Here is a 14634-nt window from a genome sequence, read left to right on the forward strand (position 1 = left end):
GCTTGGGTACCCGAGTGGCATCCTTACCTTTCAAATGTTCTCTCCCTGCAACAGATGATTGACCGGTAGCCACACTACTCCGAATGCTGGTATTTCCTGAGGACTCGCCAGCTGCAATAAAGAAGAAAGAATAGAAAGCTGTATGAACAGAGGTGTTGGAGGGAGCTGTGCACTGCAGACCACACATTGTTTAAAGTGGGCAAACCCTGTTTTGTGGAGTATATTCTGATTTTGGTGGATCTTTTTCCAATGAAGTTCTTACTCAAACATCATTTTCTACGTTGATGACATTTGAAAATGTTAAAAATAAGACGGTTTTAAATTTTTTTATTTATTTTTAAAAGTTTGAAAAAATTAGGTGTATGCCACATGAGTGTGGGTGCTTCTGAAGGCTCACTTAAAAAGGTTGTCGGATGCCCGAGAGCTGTAGTAACAGGTGGTTGTAAACTGTCTGATATGGGTGCTAGCAACTGAACTCTGGTCCTCTGGAGGAGCAGCAAGTCTGAACCATGTCTCCAGCTCCCAGGGTTGGTTACTCTTCCATGTTAGGTATTGGATTCCCACATCAGAATGCCATGGAGGCTCCTCATTAGACACAGTTGTTATTAAACAGATCCAGCCTGCTCGGAGGAACCACCCCTGAGAGATTGGTTCTCTTGGGAGGCGCTAACAGATTCAACCTTTCTACAGGGCTTAAAGCATAACACATGGTTTCCTTTTTCAATCTAATATTTTAAGCCTGGTTTTAATTGAGTGTAAACGTGTGTGCCTCGCTGCCCATGTCTGTGAGCACACTCAGCAGTGGTTCTCAAGTGTAAGTGTGGTTGTAATCGTCTGCAGGGCTTGGTACATGTGGTTTCTAATAAGTCAGCTTTTGGTGAGACCTATGGATTTGCACGTCTACCACGTTCCTGGGATGCTGACACTGCGGTCTGGAGACTTCAGGAGCTGCTGGGCTACAGAATGGAAACAGAGATTAACATCTGCATCTTAGTTTATTTTAGCTGAATCCCACGGTCATTGCATGAGGTAGGTAAGAGCTATCATGGATTTATTGGCTATTTTGACACAAGAACTGAGGCTCGGGGAGAGGAAATGACTTACCAGATTCATGGTTACAACTTGCAGGAAATAAAAACAAACCTCAAACCTGGCGCCAGGGCCTTTTGCAAGACAGTGTGCTTTTTGGGTAAAAGTGAAATTCAATAGTAAGGAAGAGAGAAATAGGGTGTGTGTCGGAGAATGGGAGGCAGTTCAAGGCAAGACGGGGTGGGGGTGGGCCAGAAGAATGAGAGAAAAATCTAAAACAAAAATGCCAAAAAGGGAATAGTTCAGGAAGACTGCTGTGGGCGTGGCCTTGGTCAAACCCGAATTCGCTCCATTTCTGCTGCTCCACAGTTCTTAAACTAAAGAGTACTTTAAAATATCTCTAATTCACACTCAGAACACAGATTGCAATGCTTAACTTGAAAGGTCATTGCTATTAATTAGTGAGAGAGTGTGTTAGCTGCTATGGTTTGAGTAGGAAGCGTCCGTACCGGAGGCTCCCAGGGGTAACAGGAAGTGACTAGATCTGAGAGCACTGACCTCATCAGGTGATTGACAACGTGACTCGTGCATTGCTGAATATGCTATTAGTAAGTGGGGCCTCATTGTAGAAAGTGAATGGTCAGGTGTGTACCTTTAAGGAGTATGTCTTACCTCTAGATTATTCTACCTTTGCTTCTGACTGCTATGATGTGAACAACCATGCCCTTCTGACATGACACCCTTGCCCCCAACCCCCGAATTTGCCAGCTAACCATGAACTGAAATCTCTGAAACTGTGAGCCCAGATAGATCTCTGTTTCTTATAGTTTTGGTTGTGAGCCTATCCTTTAACAGCCGAGCCATCTCTCCAGCCCGATCTCTGTTTCTTTAACCTGTTTTCCTCATGCATTTTGTCACATGGGGAACACAACTTTTAATCAAGATCATGGCCCATGGTAGACTCCACATAAATGTTTAGTTCCACCATGTCCCTGATAACCTTTCAGAGTTTAGATGCTGTATCCGTGATAGGGAGACTGCATTGCAGTAACTGATGATCTCTTTAGGCGGCTCATAAAATACAGGCTCTTTTTCCCCCCTCACATGACAATTTGAAGTAAATTCTCTAAAGTTATATTCTCAGCTGGTTTGACAGGCAGCTCTTGTGAACACAGACTCTCCAGGGCCCAATTGGATGGTCTCCATTGGCTAAGAAGGGCCAAATGATGAAGGGCCCATTCCTCTCTCACCACATAAACACTAGAACCAGGAAAAACCATGTGGGCCTGCGCATCAATTGCTGAAAAGATAACAGATTCTGTAAGGAGAGTTAGGGAGATTATAAGATCAAGGCACACCTGGGTGCCATAGTGAGAAGTCTGTTTAAGAAAGAGAGAAAGGAAGGAAGGAAGGAAGGAAGGAAGGAAGGAAGGAAGGAAGGAAGGAAGGAAGGAAGGAGAGAAGGGGGGTTGTGCATGTGTTTCTCCAAGATTGGTGTTCCTTAATGGCAATATAAACTCTGCTCTATCTAGAGCATATTGAAGAGAGAGAGAGAGAGAGAGAGAGAGAGAGAGAGAGAGAGAGAGAGATGAAGAAAGAAAGAAAGAAAGAAAGAAAGAGTAAAAAGGAAAAGAAACAAACAGACAAACAAACAAAAACAAATATCCCTGACTCTTCAGTGCGTAGGTGTCTCAGGTCTCTATACCAAGAAGCAGTAGATGTTCACACGTTCACTGTTACTAGAGTCATCTCAAATCCTAAGCTAGATGGGGCGGGGCTGGGGGGGGGGGATGTGATATTTCTGGAGCCAGAGAAGAGCTGGGTATGGTGGTACATGTGTATACTCTCAGCCCTTGCAATGGATGCTTAGGGAGGGCATTGCAGGTGTGAGGCCTGTCTGGGCTACATAGCAAAACCCTGTATCAAAAAAACTAAAATGACTAAAATGAAAGTAATTTGATTTGGTAAGTGATGCTCCCATCTGCAATAGGAATGAGGGCACCGAAAGCCTGGGATGAGGTTTCCGCAAGGCTGCCCATGCTCGCTCTCCTGCTAAACGGGAGACGCCCCTGCTTCTGCTGTGGCAGCTATGTGAGTGAGCGTGTGTGGGCAGAGGCTTGTGAGGCTGGCAGGACCTTTGCCCCCACCTAGCCCTTGTTCAATCCCTCCAAGTCTCTGAAAGTCTTCGGATGCTCTTCTGAAGAGTTTAGACTTCATACAGGTAACAGAAAACCATCTGAAGCTCTTGAACTGTGGAGTATCGAGGCCATTAAGAGAGAAGGATGGATAGACTGAACCACGAGAGGCAAGGGCGTGGTTAGAAGGCTGCACTCACGGTACTTGGCCTGAAGTAGGTGCTCAGTGTTTGCCAAATAAATGGCTTTGGTGAAAAAAAAAAAATGATACTAGCCTTGAAGAGTAGATCAGCAGAATGCTAGAGTGGTTAGGAATATATTCAGGTAATATCCTATGCTTGGTATCGGGGTGCATCAAATTAAAAATAGCAGTTACTTCCAGGGACAAGTAAAGACTATGATTGGTCACAGGTAATGAACACAGAAACTGTCCTTATGTGTGTACCTGTGTATGCAGATGCACCTGCATGTGTGTGAGCATGCAAAAAAGCCAAGGCCTTTTTTGGTCACTGTCAGGTGTCTTCCTCAATCACCACTATATCATTTAAAAATGTGTGTGTGTGTGTGTGTGTGTGTGTGTGTGTGTGTAACTTTTTACCATGGAAACTGTATCCTTTGTAAGACTGAAATATTTAATAACAAAGTTTATGAAAGATGTTTTAGAGGGAAACTAGAAGGGATTGTGCTTTGCATGATCAGTTCAGTTCCTCCAGGAGATCTTCGTATCTCCCTGAAGACAATTCGTGGATGCAAAAGAAAGAATTGCAATGGGGGAGGAGCTCTTAGGGTGGGAAAGCTATCGACTGGACAGAGCGTAGTTTTGAGGCTTCTTCCAGCCACCTTTGCATAGCCTCATCTGCCCCTCAACTGAATACAAACTGGCCTTTCTTCCTGGCAGAGAGGGAACCTCTCTGGTAAGTGGTCCACTTTGTTCTGAGTGCCAACCCCCCACTCCCAAATCTACCAGCAGGGGCCGTGCTAGCAGTCACATGCACCACCCCCAAGTGCCCCGAGTTTTCTTTCTCCCTGAATGCTTTTTAAATACAAGATGTAGATTCCCGAGGGCTACAGGAGCCAGGCGCGTGCAAGTTTCATGAAGTTTCTATTTTGGAACTCACGTTCTTTGCAGGGGAGGTGCTTAGTGGACAGCGAGTCGTCTGGAAAGTCTACAGCACTCTTATTCCAGGCTGCTTTGCCTGTTTAGCTGGGCTAGTTCTTTCCTCAAAGCTGTGGAGAGCTGTTTCCAAGTGAATACAGATCACAGGAAATGCTTTCTGAGGGCAATGAACACTAAGACCAAGCAAGCAAGCAAGCAAGCAAGCAAGCAAGCAAGCAAGCAAGCAAGCAAGCAAGCAAGCAAGCAAACAAATTCCTTTGGTTTGTGGATGCTGCTCCTTGTCTCCCTGTGGTACTTCACAGATGATTTTTGCGGGAACACTGTTACTTGCCCTTCTGTATTTTAGCCCCTTTTTGTTCTTAAACATGGAACAGTTACAAATCAGTTCTAGATAAGGAGATAATGAGAACTTGTCTTTAAAGAAAGAACAGAGCATGGGGCAGTGGTGGCGCCTGCCTTTATTCCCAGCATTCAGGCGAGTTCCAAACCTTTCTCAAAGAACAAACAAAACAAAAAGAGAAAGAAAGAAAAAGGGAGAGAGAAAAAGAGGAGGGAGAGAGAGATGGGAGACAGGGAGAGAGGGAGAGAAGGGGGAGAGGAGGGGAAAGGAAGAAGAGAAAGGGGAAGGGAGGGGAAAGGAAGGAGGAGAGGGAAGGGGAGGGGGAGAGGAAGAGGGAGCGAGAGAGCTAAAAATTGAACTCTGGACTCTGCCTCCTGCCATGGAACATTTCCCAAGTTTCCATAATGTGGCCACACAGCGCAGTGGTCATGCGACCACGTTCAGCCCAGTGAACTGTAACAGAAGTGTTGCCATATGATCTTTGGATATACCACCTTCTTTTTTCTTGCCCCTTTTCCTCACTGAGATGTTCTAACATAGCTTGAGTTTGCCCTATGTGGAGGAATCAGCGTGCTGAGAGCAATGAGGTAAGCAGATGGAAGTTGCTGCACTCCCTAACCTGAAGCACATGGCCATCTTGTCTGAGACACTTTTCTGGGTAGGGAGGTTGGGAAGGGAGAGAAAGGCTGTGACATACAGGCTGGGCTAATCCTTGCTAATTCAGTTAGAAAGTACGGTATCATCTGAGAGGCTTATAAGAAATACTTTAATTTGCTGATGCTTTTTGCCTGGTTTAGCATCCAAGGTCACAAGGGGCAAGGATTGACTCCAAGGTACCCAGTACTGGAAGCATAAAGAACTTTCCATGTTGCATTGGAACTGAATCTTTGTCCCTTCTTACCAGTACTCACAACACAAGCGTTACTGTGCAGAACCTTCGTGGGTCTTCTGCATTACAGCCACACCACAGCCCATGCCTCTGGGCCATTGTAAGATCTATTTCCTTTCCCTCTCTTTCAATGCAAGTGATCATGCTTAGTTCTCATATTATTATAATGCATATATTCTTTATTCTTTGCTTTTATCCCTTATTCCCACATGGCCACTCTGTGTTTTTTTTTTTTTTCAAATCATCTTTATTTCAAGCCATTACATGGCTATACTAGAATATATTTCCAATCCTCTAGTCTTGAGTAAATACTATTTTTTCATTGTCTCTTTTTGGTCATTGTGACATGAGGATAAACATCTTGTAGGTGTTTGTATACGATATTTTTATTAGACTAATTAGGTCTCAAGACCTAGAATTAATGAAGCTCAATCTCTCTCTCCTCCCCTCTGTGTGTATGTGTGTGTGTGTGTGTGTGAGTGCACACACACATGTATTGTGTATAGTGATGTGCACACGGGTGTGGCAGCCAGAGGGAGACATTATGTGTCTTCCTCAATTAGTCTCCACACTATTTTTTGGAGACACAGTTACTGGAACTGGAACTTACCGGTTTGGCAAGGCTAGCTGGCCAGTAAGTCTCCAGGGTCCTATTGTCTCCATCTCTCTGGCATTAGAATTACAGGCATGTGCCACCAAGCTGGCTTTCTAGGTGAGTTCTGGGTCTTCATGCTTATGTGATGTCTCCCCTCCTGCAAGAGGATTTAACTACAGTTGCTTCTATTTTTTTCCAGGTATACATTGATATCATTGACATTTTATTATCTCATGGGGCTGGGCTTCTCAGTCAGGGTTGCAGAACAACTGGCTGTTGTCTGATTTCCACGAGACAGTAAGAGTATTTGAACGAAACCTGTTCTGAAATATTCATGTTTTTTTTTTTTGTTTTTTTTTTTTTTTGTTTTCATCTAGCATTGCAAGTGGTTAAAAACACAGCCTGGAGAAATGGCAGTTTTCTTTCAGGAAATGAATAGATAATTTATTCTAATGAGGTTAGGTAGTTGTTTTCAATTATTACCTTCTACAAACCACTAATGAAATGAAGTCAGTGTACATCTTTAAATAACCTTTAATATTTGTACAAGTAAATACCCTCATTGACGATAATGGAAATTGTCAAAAATTCTCATTTTCTCGCTGTTTAGCTCACCCACAATGGCTGTCAGCCAGCCAGGTGATAGGCTGCAAGGCACAGCTAATTGTTTCATGAGAAGACAGTGTTTCAAAGGTAAGGCAAAGGAGGTGCAGACGCTAATGAAGTTTATTACTGGAACACGAAATGAGGATTGTGACAAGAGACAGTGGTGGCAGTGACATGTAGTTAGAATGTTAAAGCTTGTGATGGCTCTGACTGAATCACAGGGAGAGAGAGAAATATCAAGAAGTATAGACTAATGAATACCCCTACACTGAAAAAGACCAGATCACAGCTTCTCTGGCTAGAAAGAGCAGAAAAACAAAACAAAACAAAACAAAACAAAACAAAGCTAGTGGGCAAACAAATAGGAAACAGGGACACAAAGAACAGATCAGCCTGTAAATAAATCTGCCTGCCTTTGGCATATCTGAGCAGTGACGTCAGTGTGTTCCAATGTCTATTCTCAAAAGCATCATTGGAAGAGCTGGGTCACAATTATGCCAAGGTCTGCAAGCTTGAAATTTCTCCCCAGTGATTCGTAGCTATTTTTGAGTGGGAGAAAGAATAGAAAGAGAAAGAAATAGAAAAGACAAGGTGAATAGAGAAGAACCTCCCACACATACCAGTCGTCATGAAGTGACCGCTCAGAATGGTTCATTTTTCCAAACTCAGAAGAGAAATGATGGATGAGACACAGAAAGCACCTGTTCTCTTAAAATATATTCTGGTAAGGGTTGAAGACGCCACAAAACAAAAGGGAGTAGTGTCACATGGCGCACCCTTGCAGTCTTAAAACTTGGGGGACCTGAGGGAAGAGAATACGGAGCTGAAAGCTGGCCTTGGCTACATAGGAAGACTGAAGAATGAGGAAAATGGGAAATCTCAGATAATTCTAGAGACTGTGCAATGCATTATGTAACAGCATGAGGGAAAGTTTTTTGGGAAGTGTTAGTTTTTTAATAGCGTGTGGTGATTTTATGCAAAAATATATAATTTCCATTGGGAGCTGGTACCTATATCCCCTTCCCTTGCATCTGGGTAGCATGGCTCCTATAGCTTTCCTAGAAGAAGGAGGTAGAGAGGAAGTGACTCTCACTTAGTAAACATCGTATGCATTCTAGGAATCTTCAGCTGAATGTAAGTTGTCCAGCTGTCAGAGGCCAGCATGTGGAGAGAGCATGCTGAAGAAATACATAGCTAATGAAGATGTCCTAAGTAGCCAGCTGTGTTGGCTCCCAGATGTTGGAGTCTTCCCAGCTTGGGTACCAGATATGTATACAACAGAATAGCCTTCAAAATGTTCATTGAATGGTGACCCCACAGAACACCCAAACTCACATAATTTCTTTGCTTGAGCCCTTGTCTGGTCCTCAGAATCTAGGTCACATAAATTATCATCCTTATCTTAAGCTACCACTTGAGGGAATAATCTGCTACATTGCCTCAAAGGACTGGACCAGTGATGTACAAGAAGGCTGCTTGGAAGAAGTGCCATTTGAGCTGGTGGCCTGGATTATAAAGGCAACAAGGGATGAAGAAACTGTGCAACGTGAAGACAACTAGAAATTCACAGGAAAAAAAGCATATCTGTAGCGCTGATGTCGAACGCAGTGGAAATGGTGTGAGGCAAGAGCTGGCATGCAGTGGGAACCTAAGTTCAAAGGGTGTGTGGGTAGAGGGGACTCAGTCAAGAAACCCTCCACCGTGATGCTGAGAGTGGCCGCAATCCTCTCCCACATTCCGTTTTGGAACCTTGGGGTAGTCGGAGCCCATTTTGCATTCTGTCCTACTGGTATTGTTAATGGTAAATGAATTTTCCACACTTTATCTTACACTGCTGAAGTCCAAGAGCAAAAGGAGACAAGTGTTCAGACATGGGGTCCTTCCTCAAACACAGGATGATTGAACATATTTTTGTTTAGAGACACCTTAGGGAATTTTCCCAATGATATTAATATTCTCAGATGATATTAGACATAACTATACTATGCAGACATGCGTCAAAAGCACCAGACATGTGCACTGATGCCTTTGAACTGTCAAATCACCAGGTCTCAATAAGTTGCCTGTTGTTTCTGCCTTTTAAAAGTGGATTATCTTTCTTGTGGGCCACTGTGAAATCCAACAACCAACAATATTGAGTGAAATTATGGAAAGGAAAAGAAAACAGTTTGAATCTGCATTTGGATGCCCGTTTCAGATGCCCTAACTGCAGCTGAAGGATGCTGTGGTGGACATGACAGTGAATGACAACTCCTCCCAGCACAAGCTGGCTACTTTTAAGAAATCAGACAAAGCCCTGATGGTGTGGTGCAGATGCTCATAATCCTAGCACTCGAGAGAGGAGAAGCATAACTTCCAGGTCATCCTGGACTACATAGTGAGATCCCGCCTCAAAATAGAAATGAGAAGAGATGAAAGACAATAAACACATTCTGTGCATTTACTCCTGTGGTTTGTTCAGAAAGAGCCATGCCCCGGGAAATAAAGCGCTCCCATGTTAGAGTCTGTAAGCAGGTAAAAGAATGTGAGACATGTCTTTCTTATATTTGAGAGAGTCCCCAAGGACACACTCTGACTCACTTTGAATGGCTCAGTTGCCTTCTTTGGCCAGCGTTTGTGAGGGCTTCTGTCTGGCAGATGACGAGCAGGCAAAGAAAGAAACTGTAGCCCTTCTCCATCAGAATTAAGTGTGGTCCAGGAGCAGAACTCACAGGTGTGCAGAGACATCTGTTCTATGTGTTTGTAAAGTATGGTCTCTCATCCTCCGTCTTCTCTCAAGGCCCCACTGAAAATGTTAAACTATGATATATATATATATATACATACATACATACATACATACATACATACATACATACATACATACATATATATATATATATATATATATTTCTCCAAACTGTGTCTCTTTTCAAAGACTAGATCACACGCGGCTTGAATCTCTGAGTCACATTTCTCAGGCAAACAGCATCTAGAGACATCAGGCAAGTTCACCCTCAGAGCACAGGGCAGCTGAGGCCCCTTTCAGTCTGTACCCTGTGCAGCCCAAGGAGCAGAGCCAGCCCTCAGGGTTGTTCTCAGGGAGGCAGTGATTTTGCACTTGGTTTGGACCTGGTCACATTTTCTGGTCCCCACTTCCTTTAAATTCCAAGTATTAATTTTGAATCTGTTTGAAAAAATTATGCTTATGGGTGAAAGCAACTGTTAGGAAGAAAAAAAAAAAGCGATCAGCCTGGGTGGAGCAGAGGAGAAGGAGCGGGAGGAGATATGATTAAGACGCTGTGTATGGATCCATTGCCCTGAAATGGTAAGAGAGAGCTCTGGCCAGGGGCTCACCATGTTGTCACTCTGACCTCCAGCCTCCAGGATTTTTGAGAACTATGCCCCTTGTTGACAAAGCTACCAGTTTACAGCATTTAGTTTTAGCAACCCGAGTTGACTAAGACATCGTGTAACAGCAGTTCTATTCCCGAGTTTATGTTTACATTAAAACTTGCTCATGAGTGCTTGCAACAAATTTATTCATCACAGTCTGAAAGTGGAAGCAGCCCTAACATTTACCAGCTGGTGAAGGGATAGGTTCTGCACAATGGACATACACTTAATGATAAAATGAAGTTAATGGAGTTGTTGGTTTGTGGTTTTTTTTTTTTTTTCTGAGGCAGGCTTTCTCCGTGTAGCCCTGGCTGTCCTGGAACTCACTCTGTAGACCAGACTGGCCTCGAGCTCACAGACATCCACCTGTGATGGCCTCCTAAGTGCACCATCACATCTGGCTAAGAATGAAGTTCTAACTCATGTTACCTCATGGATGAACCTTGAGAATATTGTGACGTGCATAGGAAGCTAGTCACAAAAAACCCTAAATGTTCGGAGTAGGCAAAGATTTAGATTAGGTTAGTATGTGCCTAGGGCTAGGGCACCGGAATCAAGACTGCTAGGGACTGCAGGGTTTCTTTCTTTCTTTTATTCATGTTCTAAAATTGATTTGGTGATTGTTGTGTAACTTTGTAGAAGATGCTAACAGCTGTCAATTGTGTGCTTTTTCAGCACCACTAGAGATCAAATGGAGGACTTCATGCATGCTGATCAGGAATTTTCGAACTGAGCTACACTCCTCAGTGGTACTGGATCATACAGTTTACATGAGCAGACTTTACAACGTGAAAATCATATCTGAATAAAGTTGTTAAAGAGACAACAAGAAAAACTGACAGATGGTAATGTGTGCTGGTTTGAATGAGAAATGTCTCCCCATAGGCGCTGATACTTGAACACTTGCCTCCCAGTTAGTGCCTTGGTCATGATGTTTTAATCACTGCAATAGGAAGGAATTAATGCAGGTGTAAAGGAATCTACCTAGAGTCAGTCAGCAGGGTCTTTCAACCTCAGGGAACTCATATAAACAATGTCTTTACATTAAAGCTGAGGAGATGACTCAACAAAGTTCTTGCTGCACAAGTGTGAAGACCCAAATTCAGGTCCAAGTTTCCATGTAAAGCAATTGGCATAGCTGCAAGGTATGCCTGCAACCTCTGGATTGGGTGTGGTCTGGAGGATCCCTGGGGTTTCCTGAATTCCAGTCTAGACACAAGAGCAAGAACTGGGTTAAGAGAGAGACACATCTTAAAGAAATATGATGGAGGATGATAGAGCAGGACACCCAATGTCTCCCTCTTACCTCTGCTTGAGTATGTATGGGTGTGGGCACCCAGAAGTGAATGTATACACCCATGCCCCTAGAACAAAAGCAAGCACACAATCTAAATATGACCTTTGTATACCACATACTCCAGCTTGGACAATAATTGTCAAAAATAACCATCATAGATTCCTGGGAGTTTCCATTGTCCTACATTTCTAGTTTGTCCCAGAGATGTCCCCCAATGGCCTCTCACTTTCTTCTCTCATTCTGTCCTATACTCAACTTGATCCCTCCTGATTCTTCCCCACCTGCTCTTCCACCCAGTTCCCTCTCTTCATCCACTTCTGATTTCCCCTTCTCAGTGAGATTCAAGCATTCCCCTATGGGCACTCTTTATTATTTAGTTTCTTTGGGTCTGTGGATTTTAGCATGATTAATTATCCTGCACTTTATGGTTAATATCCATTTACAAGTGAGTTGCATACCATGTGTGTCTTTCTGGGTTTGGGTTACCTCACTCAGGATGATATTTTCTAGTTCCACCCATTTGCCTACAAATTTCATGATGTTTTTGTTTTTAATAGCTGAATAGTACTCCATCGTGTAAATGTACCACATTAATGATACTCTGCTATTTTTGTAGATAGGAACCTAGCATAACTGCATCCTGAGAGGTTTCGTTCATCCAGCAGCTGATGGAAACATATGCAGAGACACATAGCCAAATATCCAGCAGAGCTTGAGAAGTCCTATGGAAATGGGGAAGAAAGGATTGAAGGAGCCAGAGAGGTCAAGGACACCACAAGGAAATCCACAGAACCAACTAACCTTGGTGAATAGGAGTTCATAGAGACTGAACCACCAAAGAGCATGCATGGGACAGACCTGGGCCCTCTGCACATAGGTAACAGCTGTGCAGCTTCATCTTCATATGGGACTCATAACAGCAGGAGCAGGGGCTGTCTCTAACTCTATTGTCTGTCTTTGGATTGCCTTCCCTAACTGGACTGCCTTGCCTAGCCACAATAGGAGAAGTGCCTAGTCTTACTGCAACTTTGATAAGCCAAGGTGGGTTAATATCCATGGAGGCCTCCCTTTTTCTGAGGAGAAATAGAGGACAGGAGGATAAAGGGGAAGGGAGGGGAGGGGAGGAGAGGAGACTGGGAGGAGAGGAGAAAAGGGAAGCTGCAATCAGGATATAAAGTAAGTAAAATAATTAATAAAAAGAATCAGAAAAATGGTTATTTAATAAAATACAGAGTAGGCATGGTGGCACACGCTTTTTCAATTTATTTATTTATTTATTTATTTATTTATTTATTACGTATTTTCCTCAATTACATTTCCAATGCTATCCCAAAAGTCCCCCATACCTTCCCCCTACTTCCCTACCCACCCATTCCCATTTTTTTTGGCCCTGGCATTCCCCTGTACTGGGGCATATAAAGTTTGTGTGTCCAATGGGCCTCTCTTTCCAGTGATGGCCGACTAGGCCATCTTTTGATACATATGTAGCTAGAGTCAAGAGCTCCGGGGTACTGGTTAGTTCATAATGTTGTTCCACCTATAGGGTTGCAGATCCCTTTAGCTCCTTGGGTACTTTCTCTAGCTCCTCCATTGGGAGCCCTGTGATCCATCCAATAGCTGACTGTGAGCATCTACTTCTGTGTTTGCTAGGCCTCAGCATAGTCTCACAAGAGACAGCTATATCTGGGTCCTTTCAGCAAAATCTTGCTAGTGTATGCAATGGTGTCAGTGTTTGGAAGCTGATTATGGGGTGAATCCCTGGATATAGCAGTCTCTAGATGGTCCATCCTTTTGTCACAGCTCCAAACTTTGTCTCCTTCCATGGGTGTTTTGTTCCCAATTCTAAGAAGGGGCACAGTGTCCACACTTTGGTCTTCATTCTTCTAGAGTTTCATGCGTTTAGCAAATTGTATCTTATATCTTGGGTATCCTAAGTTTTGGGCCAATATCTACTTATCAGTGAGTACATATTGTGTGAGTTCCTTTGTGATTGGGTTACTTCACTCAGGATGATGCCCTCCAGGTCCATCCATTTGCCTAGGAATTTCATTCTTTTTAATAGCTGAGTAGTACTCCATTGTGTAAATGTACCACATTTTCTGTATCCATTCTTCTGTTGAGGGGTATCTGGGTTCTTTCCAGCTTCTGGCTATTATAAATAAAGATGCTATGAAAATAGTGGAGCATGTGTCCTTCATACCGGTTGGGACATCTTCTTGATATATGCCCAGGAGAGGTATTGCTGGATCCTCCGGTAGTACTATGTCCAATTTTCTAAGGAACCACCAGACTGATTTCCAGAGTGGTTGTACAAGCTTGCAATCCCACCAACAATGGAGGAGTGTTCCTCTTTCTCCACATCCTTGCCAGCATCTGCTGTCACCTGAATTTTTGATCTTAGCCATTCTGACTGGTGTGAGGTGGAATCTCAGGGTTGTTTTGATTTGCATTTCCCTGATGATTAAGGATGTTGAACATTTTTTCAGGTGCTCCTCTGTGGCACATGCTTTTAATCCCAGCACTCAGGAGGCAAAGACAGGTCTTAGATTTCTGTGGGTTCAAGGCCATCCTGATCTACATAGCTAGTTATAGGACATCCAAGAATACAAAGAAAAACCCATATGTGTGTATATATACACCCATTCATACATATGATTGTAGAGAATATATATCTACTATATTATCTGGAGAACATATTTATTATTTAGATATATTAATAGCATATTTATTATTTAGCATATATTATAATTTTTCTGATGGTGGTAGGGACATGAACAGGAGATTCAAATCATTTCCTCTGCTCAGATCCCAAACTAGACTCTAGGACATTGTTCATGTTAGAGCCAACTCTTAGACCAGAAAGAACTCACCATATGAAGCAATTTCAGAAAGGATGAAATTAATCCTGTCACTATCTGGTTCCTTTTAAACTGTGGTTTTGAAGGTCTTGAGAGATGCCTCGGTGGATACGGTCATTGGTTGCTCTTCCACAGGACAGGCATTTGATTCCCACCATCCACATGCTGCCTCACAACTGCCTTTAACTCCAGTCCCGGGGTATCTGACACTCTCTTCTGGCTTCTGTCAGCACCATACCAACAAGATTCATAGACATACATGCAGAGAAAACACAGATACACATGAAATTAAAATCAAATAAAAAACACGAAGTCAATTTCCACTTCCACTTCAAAATCTTTGTATGTGTATTAGTCATCGTTATTGTTTACTCCTCTCTTTTGGATTGAGGA

At 43.1% G+C, this 14634-nt stretch overlaps 1 long non-coding RNA gene across 2 annotated transcripts; it reads left to right on the forward strand.

Annotated features, from left to right (window-relative positions):
* Positions 1–379: 379 nt before the first annotated feature.
* On the forward strand, positions 380–13563 carry Gm39900. Of its 2 annotated transcripts, none has more exons than XR_866615.1 (3): positions 380–1029; positions 10762–10931; positions 12000–12477. It is a non-coding gene; the product is annotated as a predicted gene, 39900 (long non-coding RNA). The 2 variants fall into 2 exon arrangements; XR_866616.2 differs by lacking the exon at positions 380–1029 and adding an exon at positions 6544–8512 and having other exon boundaries at positions 12000–13563.
* Positions 13564–14634: the final 1071 nt, after the last annotated feature.

Source organism: Mus musculus, chromosome 2 (genome assembly GCF_000001635.26).
Source record: "Mus musculus strain C57BL/6J chromosome 2, GRCm38.p6 C57BL/6J".
NCBI classification, from domain to species: domain Eukaryota; kingdom Metazoa; phylum Chordata; class Mammalia; order Rodentia; family Muridae; genus Mus; species Mus musculus.